The sequence below is a fragment of the Oncorhynchus kisutch genome, linkage group LG13 (assembly GCF_002021735.2).
Source record: "Oncorhynchus kisutch isolate 150728-3 linkage group LG13, Okis_V2, whole genome shotgun sequence".
NCBI lineage: Eukaryota > Metazoa > Chordata > Actinopteri > Salmoniformes > Salmonidae > Oncorhynchus > Oncorhynchus kisutch.
In genome coordinates this window covers 38,114,404-38,128,707 of record NC_034186.2, presented here as the reverse complement: position 1 = coordinate 38,128,707, position 14,304 = coordinate 38,114,404, and the positions used below count along the sequence as shown (strand labels likewise).

At 42.6% G+C, this 14,304-nt stretch overlaps 1 protein-coding gene across 1 annotated transcript in view; it reads right to left on the bottom strand.

Moving 5' to 3' along the window:
- Nucleotides 1–8,531, bottom strand: part of LOC109902463 (protein strawberry notch homolog 2) — a 108,755-nt gene extending 100,224 nt beyond the window's left edge. The window contains exon 1 of the mRNA XM_020498831.2: nucleotides 8,290–8,531. The gene's annotated coding sequence lies outside the window, so the exon portion shown is untranslated. The remainder of the gene's footprint in view (nucleotides 1–8,289) is intronic.
- Nucleotides 8,532–14,304: the final 5,773 nt, after the last annotated feature.

Here is a 14,304-nt window from a genome sequence, read left to right as displayed (position 1 = left end):
CCCTTTTAGCTCCAAAAGCCATGGCTTTGCCGGATGAAGTTCATGTTTAATACATGGCCCATTACCTAATGAAGGCCAGATTCCAGGAACGGCTGGAACAGTCAAACGCATTACACAACCCCGACTCCTCCCTCCTCAACTCTACATTTTTCCCCTCTTGCTCGAATCAGCCCAGAGGTCATAAATGAAATTGATCACTAGCTCCGGCTGGAGTGGAGAAGCACAAAAAGTCCATGTCGGGCTGTTTGGGTGCATTAAATCACAGCAATGCTCACCCTGCTCTCCGTCCCTCCTGCTACTCCTGCCTGCGCTCGACAACAACAGAGCCTTGTGCCCTTCGGAGCCCACTCTGGGGCAGTGACCGGGAGCAAGACTTTGGCTCAACTCACTCAGCCTAGCAACAAGGCATCAACAACCATTAAGATTTCAGTTATAGCACATTTATAAACATCCTCCGGAAGACTTAGCCGAAATGTTAGTTTGTTTGCATCTTCAATACAAAGTCAACATTTTGCATTTATTCTTCATGCAAGATCCATTTCATCAACACTGATGTTTCACAGGACATGCCAAAAGAGGAACAATGGAGTATAATTTTTTTTACAATGACATGTCAATACGTCATCATGAAGAGAACCGGTGTCTATTGATCGAGCTCTGGGGTACACTGCCGCCATAGAGAAGAGAGGGCGGAAGCTTGTGGTTTTCACTCAGTAGACCTATTCCTGCATTACACTCCAATAGTTAAACAGCTTGTCTGCTGCCATTAAGATCCAGTGGTCGTGGGGAAAGAGAGCAAGGTGGTTAGACATTCACAACAGCAAGGCCAGCGACCATGTCACTGGATAGTCAGGAAGCTCAGCAACACAGCATATCATTCACTTCACAATCAGTAAATAGCATCCCTCACAAGGGGAAACAAATTAATTGGAAAAGTAGCCATGGCAACCTGTGTCAAGGTTAGCATTTTCCTTGACTATCCTGCAGGCAGCAAAGTAACTGTGGCAATTGTACTCTGCTGGGGGGATAAAACTGTTAAGTGGCTACAGATTTGTGAGAGAATGGTCACTTGAGTTCTTCATGGGCAATTACCCTTACTTGTACCTCCAAGGAATCCAGAGAAAGGGTAAGAGGGTCTATCTCAACTGCCAGCCAGAACTACCAAACAAGCTAAAAGCCCTTTATGCTTGTGTCGAGGAATATAACACTGTGGCTTGCGTGAAAGACCCTGTTTTGGACTGGATGACTGTGTGATCTCACTCTCCATGGCCAATGTAAGCAAAACATTTAAACAGGTTAACAATCACAAGGCCTCCGTGCCAGCGGGAATACTAGGGTGCGTTCTCAAAGCATTAACAGACCAGCTGGCAAGTGACTTCACAGACCTTTTCAATCTCTCCTTGTCCCAGTCTGTAATCCCAACATGTTTCAAACTGGCCACTATTATCACTGTTCCCAAGAGCTCCAAGGTACCCTGCCAAAATGACTATCGCCCTGTAGTACTCACATTTGTAAGTATGAAGTGCTTTGAAACGCTGGTCATGACACACATCAACACCATCATCCCATACCGCAATTTCAATTGCACTTCACACTGCCCTCTACCACCTGGACAAGAGAGGAAATAACTATGTGAGAATGCTGTTCATAGACGACAGCTCAGCAATCAAAAGCATAGTCCCCTCCAAGCTCATCACCAAGCTAGGGACCCTGGGACTGAACCACTCCCACTGGAACACGATCCTGGACTTCCTGACGGGCTGGCCCCAGGTGGAGAGGGTATGTAACAACACCTCCGCTACGCTGGCCTTCAACACCCCTGAGGGGTCCCTGTGTTGAAGGTCAGCGTGGCGGAGGTGTTGTTACCTACCCTCACCACCTGGGGCCAGGCCGTCAGGAAGTCCAGGATCGTGTTCGAGGGAGTGGTTCAGTCCCAGGGTCCCTAGCTTGGTGATGCTTAGTCCTCTCCTGTACTCCCGGTTCACCCACAACTGGGTGGCCACGAACAACTCCAACACCATATGACGACAACAGTTGTACGCCTGATCACCGACGGCGATGTGTCAGCCTACTGGGAGGAGGTCAGAGCCTTAGCAGTGTAGTGCCAGGACAACAATTTCTCCCTCAACATCAGTAAGACCAACGTCCGTAAGACCAAGGAGCTGATCGTGGACTATAGGAGAAAGAGGGGACAGCACGCCCCATCCACGGAGCGGATCGAGAGCTTCAAGTTCCTTGAGTCCACATCAATAAGGACACATTAGGGCTGGGCTATGTCATAAAACTCATCTCAATTTTTTTCAAACGTATGGGTGATTCACGATACATATCTTGATTTATTAATGTTCACTCCAAATAAGCATTGTTGTACAATTAAAGGTCAAATACACTGCATTTAAAACAGTCGGCAATACATATGAATACAGAGCTTGTGGCATTATACCTAGAATGAATAAGCCTTCCACAACTATGAGTCACTAATAATGTAATTATTTTAATCAAAATTGTTTTGTACTTGCTTTTTTTGTTGTTGCAATAATCACTGATATGGCTTTCAGCGCTGTTTATTAAAATGCCTTTTTTGTTACAAATGTAACCAGAACAATGCATAATGCACATTCACTAATAATGTAGGAGGCATTATAGATCTCTCAATCACAAATGCTAGTGAGTAGCCAGCTAATATTTATACTTCAAGTTTAGCCAACTTGGATTTAGGTATTCTCTCACAAGCTCTAAATTCAGCTAACAAGGCAAAACAGTTTAATAGTTATTAACAACTTTGTCTATCTGCTAAGTGTAACAAGTACTTTTGGATGTCAGGGAAAATGTATGGAGTAAAAAGTAAATTATTTTATTTGGGAATGTAGTAAAAAAAAAAAAGTTAAAATACTTTAAAGTATTTTTACTTAAATACTTTGCACCACTGTTAGTATGGAAAATGCACCGCCCTTGACTGCCAGGTGGTGGTGCAGACAGCCCAGAACATCACTGGGGCCGAGCTCACTGCCATCCATGACCTCTCTATATCAGGTGGGGTCAGAGGAAGGCCTGAAAAATTGCCTAAGACTCCAGCCGCAAACTGTTCACTCTGCTACCGTCCGGAAAACGGTGCCGGAGCATCGGCTCTCGGGCCAACAGGCTCAGAGACAGCTTCTACCCCCAAGCCGTCAGACTGCTAAATAGCCAGATGGCTAAATAGTAAATTAATGGTATGCAAATTATCTTGCACTGACCCCACACACACACAACTCGGGGGTCTCCAACATTTGCTAGCATGAGCACGATTTATTTTTATTTTTAAATGAAACATGTCACGAGCTACTCATTTTGTAATAGCTTTCAAATAGCCATTTTTCTCCTCTACCCTGCAGCCCTCCCCCTGGTTCTTGGGTACAACAGACGCATTTGTCAATATTCCCGACAAACTAATGGTTAATAATAGTGATGCATGAATATTACATTTTTGTCCGATGCCAAAAAACACGATAACAGATATTTAATTTTAGCTGCCTTTTAAGCATTCTAGACAGTTAAATAGTTAACACACACAGGCACTGCACCTCAGTGCAAGAGGCGTACCAACAGTCCCTGGTTCAAATCCAGGCTGTATCACATCCGGCCGAGATTGGGAGACCCATAGGGTGGTGCAGAATTGGCCCAGCGCCGTCATTGTAAATAAGACTTTGTTCTTTATTAACTGACTTGCCTAGTTAAATAAAGGTTACACACACACCAACAAGTTACTTTGTTGGCATTTACGCATGTCCCCAACACCAGTAAAACAATCAAAACCTATATCTTTCACTTACTTGCTGTGCCGTTTCGTTGTTGAGTCATTTCATTCTCAACCTGGATTTCTACGGAACGGCGTTTGGGCCTTTGAGTGTCAATTTATTTTATATTTATTTAAGGATTAGCCACAAGTGGACTTCACGGTTAGCCTTCAAAATAAAAGTACAGCATAATTATATAATTTGTATTCATTTGCATCACTGTCAAATACACTTGAATTTTAAAGGCAAATGCCACTATTGTGCCTAATCCTTACTGTGGCTAGCTTCACAACACATAACCCAGTCCAGTCGAGCCTCACTGGCCAGACGAAGCTAGCTGGCTGCTTATAACGTTAGCTTTGGGCACCAGGGTTAATTAAGCTGCAGGCTTGCTATTTATTTTCATGAACTGAAGTTTAATTTCAATAGGCGAACAACAAGTGGCAACCTTGCTAATACTTACAAGGATTCCTAAATCATTGCTAAGAATAGTGAAAATGACTGCAGTTTCTACTGGTTATTGTTTTCAGGCTGGTTGTATTGGTGCAAGCTAGGTACCAAGCTAGAGCTAGCTACCCCCAGAAGTTGCGGTCAAATAAATTATGCTTTATTACCAACGCGGTATCGTAAACACATTGTTTGTGTCCAGGGTTTGCTTGTTTGTAGACTTTTTTTGTACAGCTTTGACAGTGCTACTGTATCTTTTTGACACACAAAGACCCAAACATTCCATAGTATGTATGTCGAAAAGCTATTTCTGTGTAACTCTGGTAGGGCAACATCTGAAAAATTGTGTGAGCTAGGTTAAGAATGCTGTGTTGCACGTGTAGCGCAAAATGACGCCACGTAAAATTACGCCATGTACCTACGTTATATAGATATGCACGGTAGCTTTGACATCGGTTTTTAACGTCGGCCGATACCGATGTTGGCATTTTTAGGTAATATCTGCCGATTCCGATATGTTCACCGATATATCATGCATCCCTAGGTAAATAACCAAAATATTTTTTGTATTTTCCGGAATTCTGTTCTCCCTGTTTTTTTTTGTTTTTTTTTACTCAATTAGTGTTGCACGGTATACAGTAGGATTCATATAGGCCTAATGTAAGCCGAATCTATATGTTTTTTAAAGCACCATATCATTAGAAGTTCAATTCTGTTTGGTGACTAACATTTTAAAAGTTGGGAGCAGTGTGTGTTTGTGGGGGAGAGAGAGGTGTGCGCATGTTGATGAGAGTGAGGGAGACGGAGTGTGTGTGAGAGAATGTGTTAACTGAAGAGTAATTAAGGTTTCATGCAGTGTTTTTCCTTTGATATGACATGCAGATCCTTCTGCATGTACAGTACCAGTCAAAAGTTTGGACACATAGGGCCTCCTGAGTGGTAGAGTGGTCTAAGGCACTGCATCGCAGTGCTCGCTGTGCCACTAGAGATCCTGGTAAGACCGGGAGACCAATGAGGCTGCGCACAATTGGCCCAGCGTCGTCCTGGTTAGGGGAGGGTTAGGCCGGCAGGGATGTTCTTGCCCCATTGGGCACTAGCGACTCCTATGGTGGGCCGGGCGCAATGCACGCTGACAGTCGCCAGATGTACAGTGTTTCCGCCGACACATTGGTGCGGCTGGCTTCCGGGTTAAGCGGGATGTGTGTTAAGAAGCAGTGCGGCTTGGCTGGGTTGTTTTTCGGAGGATGCCGGACTCTCGACTTTCGCCTCGAGTCCGCACGAAAGTTCCAGCGTGGGACAAGACTACCAATTGCATACCACAAAATTGGGGAGAAAAAAATAATATATTAAAAAAAATACAAAAAAGTTCAGACAGACCTATTCGTTGAGTGCAAAACTGTCAAGGAAAATGGTGGTTACTTTGAAGAATCTCAAATATAAAATAAATTTTGATTTGTTTAATCTTTTTTGGGTTACTACATGATTCCATGTGCCATTTCATAGTTTTAAAGTCGTAGAAAATAGTCAAAATAAAGAAACCCTTGAATGAGTAGGTGTCCAAACTTTTGACTGGTACTGAATATCACATGAGGTTGGTGGCACCTTAACTGGGGAGGACAGACTCGCGGTAATAGCTGGAGCGCTGGTGTATATTCCTTCCTCCCATTCCTCCAGCCAAATCACAGGTGGGACTTAGCAAATCAGCCATTCTATGCAGTATTCTATTATACACTGAAAAGTGTGAATTTTAATTCAATATGTTGTATTGAGTAGAAGTGTGAATTTCAGTGACAGGTTTTTGTAGAACATTTAGAAAATGTGAACAAGCACCTGGGGGACGGGGCAAACAGGATGCTAGGCCACATCTTTTCCCCCACTGTGGTATCGCGATTAGAGGTCGACCGATTATGATGTTTCAACGGCGATACCGATTATTGGAGGACCAAAAAAAGCTGATACCGATTTAAATCGGACGCTTTTTATTTATTTATTTGCAATAATGACAATTACAACAATACTGAATTAACACTTATTTTAACTTAATATGATACATCAATAAAAATCAATTTAGCATCAAATAAATAATTAAACATGTTCATCTTGATTGAAATAATGCAAAAACAAAGTGTTGGAGAAGAAAGTAAAAGTTCCTTGCTCAGAACATGAGAACATATGAAAGCTGGTGGTTCCTTTTAACATGAGTCTTCAATATTCCCAAGTAAGAAGTTTTAGGTTGTAGTTGTTATTATAGGAATTATAGGACTATTTCTCTCTATACCATTTGTATTTCATTAACCTTTGACTATTGGATGTTCTTATAGGCACTTTATTGTCAGTGTAACAGTATATAGCTTCCGTCCCTCTCCTCGCTCCTGCCTGGGCTCGAACCAGGAACACAAGGGGAACAACCACTCCAAGTCTCAGAGCGAGTGACATTTGAAACGCTATTAGCGCACACCCCGCTAACTAGCTAGCCATTTCACATCGGTTACACGAGCCTAATCTCGGGAGTTGATAGGCTTGAAGTCATAAACAGCTGCTGGCAAACGCACGAAAGTGCTGTTTGAATGAATGCTTACAAGCCTGCAGCTGCCTACCACCGCTCAGTCAGACTGCTCTATCAAATCATAGACTTAGTTATAACATAACACACAGAAATACGAGCCTTAGGCCATTAATATGTTTGGTTGTTTTTTTTTGGGGGGGGGGGCTCCCGAGTGGTGCAGCATCCTGGTGCTAGAAGCTTCACTACAGACCCTGGTTCGCTTCCAGGCTGTATCACAACCGGCAGTGATTGGGAGTCCCATAGGGCCGCGCACAATTGGCGTCGTCCGGGATAGGGTTTGGTCAAAATGTGTTCTTAACTGACTTGCCCAGTTAAATAAAAGTGGTGCAGCATCCTGGTGCTAGAAGCTTCACTACAGACCCTGGTTCGCTTCCAGGCTGTATCACAACCGGCAGTGATTGGGAGTCCCATAGGGCCGCGCACAATTGGCGTCGTCCGGGATAGGGTTTGGTCAAAATGTGTTCTTAACTGACTTGCCCAGTTAAATAAAATTCACACACACACACACCGACAACAAACATCACATAGGCCAACAGACCACACACAATTTGCTGCTGATACACTGTAATTTATCTTACTCTTATTACTATCTATCCTGATGCCTAGTCACTTTACCCTTCCTACAAGAAGATACAATATGTACCTCAAATACCTCTGCACACTGATCTGGTACTGGCACTCCCTGTATATAACTGTTAACTAGTTCCATTCTTATGTATTATATTTTATTCCTCGTGTTGCTATTTTTAAACTCTGCATTGTTGCGAAGGTCTCATAAGCAAGCGAGCATTTCACGCTACACAAGCCGACAAATACAATTTGATATATATATATATTTAAAGAAATAAGTGGTATCAATGGCAGGCATACTCAATAGCTAACATTTCTACGGCTAGGGCTATAAAGTTCCATTAGTTTTTACACATACTCAGATAAGCAAGACTAACTCTTAGGGGGTAAATGCCTCCTCACAGCTGTCCGTGATCTACAATCCAGGCAAGCTAGTGACACATATCACCTCCAGCTATTCCCCCTACTCCACTCTCTAGGTTAGCTAACTAAGAAGTGCAAATGCAGAGATAGCTTGCTAGCTACCACTAGCCAGGCCAAGGTGTTAGCTGAGCTAGTTAGTACCACAAAGCTTTAGCAAAACTACCTGGGTAAGAGTTAACGATAGCAAAACGAAAATGTATAACTTTGCGAACCTCAACCTGAACAAACAAAAATATGGACATTTGACATTTCAGCAGCATTAACTATGAAACAATTGAACTTATACATGCACCAATGTTACTTAGCTAAACAAATTGGTGCTATCAAAGTGCGACGACTTAAACTAGCCTGACTACCAAGTTAACTAAAATCAAGCTGCTTGACAAGAAGGCTCGAGCTGCTGGAGTTTGGAATTGATAGCTAACAGTAGCTAGCTAGCTATCATTAGCTGCCGATGTGTCGCTCGCACCGTGTTTTATCTTAATGAAACGCTTAAATTAAACTTACCACGAATGTCTTACTTATTCTAAATCCCAGCTCAGATCGCACGTATGTTTTCAATCGAATTCCTGAGTTAAATTAACCGAAACAAGGAATTTGATCCAACTTATTATTTTCAGTTGTTTCTTCACTTCCTGATAGACGCTGCCATTTTGAATTGAAAGCAGATAGTTCCGCTGCTGTCGTCACACTGTAGGCTACTCTGATTGTGGCTTGAGGTTCGTGGATAACAAACAGCATACTTTATCTGCCGAATTAACTTTGACAATTAAAAAAAAGAAAAATAATTAAGTTCAGGAAACACTACAATAAATATTCTTAACACAATTTAGCCAATTCAAACACTACAGTCTATTGCATACATTGCCTATTCTCAGCTGTTTTGAAAAGGCCCTAACATCAAAGATCATCAACAACAGTGTTTACAACGCCTGCTGCTGGTTATATTGAGCAATTCGAAAATCATCTTCATACACACCATATTAGATTCGCGGTGATGTGGAGAGTAAGAAAATACCCTCCCTCTGGCTAGAAACTCGTTGCAGGTTTTGAAAATAACCATTTCTTACTTTTAATCAAATCAAATTTTATAAGGCACATGCGCCGAATTCAACAGTGAAATGCTTACTTACGAGCCCCTAACCAACAATGCGTTAAAATAATATATAGATATATACATTAAAAAAAATACAAATAAAAAAACTGATAAGAATAAGAAATACAAGTAACAAGTAATTAAAGAGCAGCAGTAAAATAACAATAGCGAGTTAGTTGAGGTAATATGTACATGTGGGTAGAGTTATTAAAGTGACTGTTCATTGATGATAACAAAAGAGAGTAGCAGCGGTGTAAAAGAAGGAAGGGGGGCAATGCAAATAGTCCAGGTAGCTATTTCAGTTCAGTGGTCTTATGGCTTGGGGGTAGAAGCTTTTTTGAAGCCTCTTGGACCAAGACTTGGCACTCCGGTACCGCTTGCCTTGCGGTAGCAGAGAGAACAATCTATGACTAGGGTGGCTAGAGTCTTTGAACATTTTTAGGGCCTTCCTCTGACACCGCCTGGTATAGAGGTCCTGGATGGCAGGAAGCTTGGCCAATCGCACTACCCTCTGTAGTGCCTTGCGGTCGGAGGCCGAGCAGTTGATATACCAGGCAGTGATACAACCAGTCAGGTAGGATGCACTTGATGGTGCAGCTGTAGAACCTTTTGAGGATCTGAGGACCCATGCCAAATCTTTTCAGTCTCCTGAGGGGGAATAGGTTTTGTTGTGCCCTCTTCACGACGGTCTTGGTGTGCTTGAACCATGTTAGTTTGTTGGTGATGTGGACACCAAGGTAACTCATCTCCTTTGTCTTGATCACACTGAGGGAGAGGTTGTTGTCCTTGCACCACACGCCCAGGTCTCTGACCTCCTCCCTATAGGCTGTCTCGTTGTTGTTGGTGATCAGGCCTACCACTGTTGTGTCATCGGCAAAATTAATGATGGTGTTGGAGTTGAGCCTGGCCGTGCAGTCATGAGTGAACAGGGAGTACAGGAGGGGACTGAGCATGCACCCCTGATGGGGTCCCTGTGTTGAGGATCAGTGTGGCGAATGTGTTGTCACCTATCCTTACCACCTGGGGGTGGCCCGTCAGGAAGTCCAGGATCCAGTTGCAAAGGGAGGTGTTTAGTCCAAGGGTACTTAGCTTAGTGATAAGCTTTGAGGGCTCTATGGTGTTGAACGCTGAGCTGTAGTCAATGAATAGCATTCTCACATAGGTGTCCCTTTAGTCCAGGTGAGAAAGGACAGTGTGGAGTGCAATAGAGATTGCATCATCTGTGGAGTTGTTGGGGCGGTATGCAAATTGGAGTGGGTCTAGGGTTTCTGGGATAATGATGTTGATGTGAGCCATGACCAGCCTTTCAAAGCATTTCATGGCTACAGAGGTGAGTGCTACAGGTCGGTAGTCATTTAGGCAGGTTAACTTAGTGTTCTTGGGCACAGGCACTATGGTGGTCTGCTTAAAACATGTTGGTATAGGGCCTCTTGGGTGGCGCAGTGGTTAAGGGTGCTGTACTGCAGCGTTAGCTGTGCCACGAGAGACTCTGGGTTCAGGCTCTGTCGTAACTGGCCGCGACCGGGGGGTCCGTGGGGCGACGCACAATTGGCCTAGGCTACCATGATAATTAGGGAGAAAAAGGGGTAAAAAAATATTTGTTAAAATAATAATAATAAAACATGTGGTAATCCATCTGGCCTTGTGACCTGTTTAAAGGTCTTACTCACATCAGCTGCAGAGACCGTGATCACAGTCTTCTGGAACAGCTGGTGCTCTAATGCATGTTTCAGTGCCATTTGCCTCGAAGCGAGCATAGGAGTAGTTTAGCTTGTCTGGTAGGCTCGTGTCACTGGGCAGCTCTCGGCTGTGCTTCCCTTTGTAGTCTGTAATGGTTTGCAAGCCATGCCACATCCGACAAGCATCAGAGCAGGTGTAGTACGATTCGATATTAGTCCTGTATTGACGCTGTTCCTGTTTGATGGTTCGTCGGAGGGCATAGCGGGATTTCTTATAAGCTTCCGGGTTAGAGTCCCGCTCCTTGAAAGCGGCAGCTCTAGTCTTTAGCTCAGTGGGGATGTTGCCTGTAATCCATGGCTTCTGGTTGTGGTATGTGCATACGTTCCCTGTGGGGACGACGTCCTCGATGCACTTATTGATGAAGCCAATGACTTAAAAAAAATATGTATATATTTTTTTCACCTTTATTTGAGAACAAGTTTTCATTTACAACTGCGACCTGGCCAAGATAAAGCAAAGCAGTGCGACAAAAACTACAACACTGAGTTACATGTGGGATAAACAGACGTTCAATCAATAACACAATAGAAAAATCTGTATACAGTGTGTGCAATTGTAGTAAGATTTTGGAGGTTAGGCAATAAATAGGCCATAGAGGTGAAATAATTACAATTTAGCAATTAAACACGGGAGAGATAGATGTGCAGATGATGAATGTGCAAGTAGAGATACTGGGGTATAAAGTAGCAAAAAAATAAATAACAATATGGGGATGAGGTAGTTGGGTAGGCTATTTACAGATAGGTTGTGTACAGGTGCAATAATCGGCAAGCTGCTCTGACAGCTGATGCTTAAAGTTAGTGAGGGAGATATAAGACTCCAGCTTCATTGAATTTTGCAATTCGTTTCGGTCATTGGCAGCAGAGAACTGGAAGGAAAGGTGGACAAAAGAGGAGTTGGCTTTGGGGGTGACCCATGAAATATACCTGCTGGAGCGCGTGCTACAGGTGGGTGCTGCTATGGTGACCAGTGAGCTGAGATAAGGCGGGGCTTTACGTAGCAAAGACTTATAGATGACCTGGAGCCAGTGGATTTGGCAACGAATATGAAGCAAGGGCCAGCCAATGAGAGCATACAGGTCGCAGTGATGGGTAGTTTATGGGGCTTTGGTGACAAAACGGATGGCACTGTGGTAGACTGCATCCAATTGGCTGTGTAGAGTGTTGGAGGCTATTTTGTAAATGATATCGCCGAAGTCAAGGACTGGTAGGATAGTCAGTTTTAAGAGAGTATGTTTGGCAGCATGATTTGTAGGGGTTCAGTGGACAGCTGGGAGGAGGTGCTATTATTCTCCATGGACTTTACAGTGTCCAAAAACTTTTGGAGTTTGTGCTACAGGATACAAATTTCTGTTTGAAAAAGCTAGCCTTTGCTTTCCTAACTGCCTGTGTATATTGGTTCCTAACCTCCCTGAAAAGTTGCATATTGCGGGGTCTATTCGATGCTAATGCAATAAAGAGGTGTGTTTAGAGTGATGCGGTGTACTCCTCAATGCCATCAGAGGAATCCTGGAACATATTCCAGTCTGTGCTAGCATAACAATCCTGTAGTTTAGCCTCTGCTTCATCTGATCACTTTTTTATTGATCTAGAATTATGAATTATAGAATTATGGTCAGAATTGCCAAATGGAGGGCGAGGGAGAGCTTTGTGTTATTTACAAATGTATGTTGATAGTGTCGTCGTTCAGCCACCACTCCGTGAAGCATAAGATATTACTGTTTTGAATGTTATGTTGGTAGTTTAATCTTGTGCGTAGGTCATCTATTTTATTCTCCAAAGATTGCACATTTGCTAGCAGAATGGAAGGAAGTGGGGGTTTATTCGATCGCCTATGAATTCTCAGAAGGCAGCCTGCCCTTTGGCCCCTTTTTCTCCGCCTCCTCACCTGGGACTTCCAGAGAAAGCAGTATATCATTCTCGTCGGGCTCGTCAGACTAGTTAAAGGGAAAAAAATATTCTGCCAGTCCGTGGTGAGTAATCACAGTCCTGATGTCCAAAAGTTATTTTCGGTCATAAGAGACGGTAGCGGCAACATTATGTACAAAAATAAGAAAAGAAGTTACAAAAAACGCAAATAAACGAACAAAAAAATATCTGTTTTGGGGACATGTAAAGCATCTGGCTTCTTCTCCGGCGGCATTATTACATTTGTGGGAACAATGTTGTTGGAAAAGCATTCCAGGGGAAGTTGGTTGAGAGAATGCCATGACTGTGCAAAGCTGTCATCAAGGCAAAGGCTAGCTACTCAAATATAATGTTTAAATATTTGTTTAAATATTTGTTTAACACCTTTTTGGTTACTATATGATTCCTTTTGTGTTATTTCATAGTTCTGATGTCTTCACTATTTTTCAACAATGTAAAAAATGTTGAAAAATAGTCAAAATAAAGAAAAACCCTTGAATGAGTAGGTGTGTCCAAACTTTTGTTGGGTACTGTATAAAACTACATCCATACTTCCATTAATTGTTTTAACTGGTACAAGTTTACCTTCAGAGGCTCCAGTTAGCTAGTTGGTAGCTCAAACCATTCAGACACTACATACATTTTCGTAGATAGCTCTATTTTCACATATGTAGACACTGGTATGGTGCTGGAGATAATGAATATGAAGTTGGAAAGTGTTGGAATTGAGTACTAAGAAAAGTTCCAAACCTCCCTGCTAATAACAGATTGTTTTCAGTTTTCCCCTCCCCAGATCCCAGAGAGTCCTAGCAAAATTCTTTCTTATGAAATTGCTCTTTGCTAAGAAGCTATTCTTGTTTATTTTTGACCATTTTCATTGAAAATGATCAAAGTAAGGTACTTAATTGCTACCCAGAAATGATTTGTTATTGAGGTAAAAACAGCTGCATTGGACCTTTAATGCATCATGAATACAGAATTGGAAACCATAATTATCCCACAGTAATAATAACCATTGAGGTCATCTAATAAGTGTATTTCGGTGTGTATAGTTTCTTGATTGCTGTCATTTTGGCATCCATCCTTCCCCGCTGAGTTATTAAATGATGCAACTAGAAGAGGTTAAATTGTTTCCAGTAAACACAGCCACTGACTTCCTGGTACAACAGTCCCCTTTTCCAACAAACGGGGCATTATGAAGCACAGGGTGAGGTTCATTCGGACAAAAAGGGAAAGACAAGGTGGTGCTTTGCTTTGTCTGCACAGAAGTGTATCACCTCTTAGGTTTGTATTTGCCTCAGCAATTCAGCAATTCTAATAATGTGGCCCTGGAGTGGGACATTAAGGAGGTACCAGTAAGTATTTTACAAACAAAACAAATTATCATCCCGAACTGATAACAACAGAATGGAACAGGGGGATTTTGTGAATCAAATTTGATCTGGCTCACTTCTGGGAATGGTGTTGGAATAGTGTTTTTAGAGATTAGCAATGCATGTCTCCATCTCAAGAGTGAATAGTTATTGAGTAGTTATAGAGACCTTTTTCCACGTTCAATGATATTTCCTGAAGATCACAATCCAAATTTCATTGTTATGCTTTTGACTGCTCTGCCATAGAGAATGATAGAGGCCTCTACTGGCCAAAAGGCCTTATTATCATGTGCAGCGCCATTGAGGGCTTCCACCATTTTAATGTAGTCAACTGGTTGGGACTTCCAATTTTATTGGCTGATCCCTCCTGATTCCTCCACAATTGTGAATAAGAAAATGAAATGCT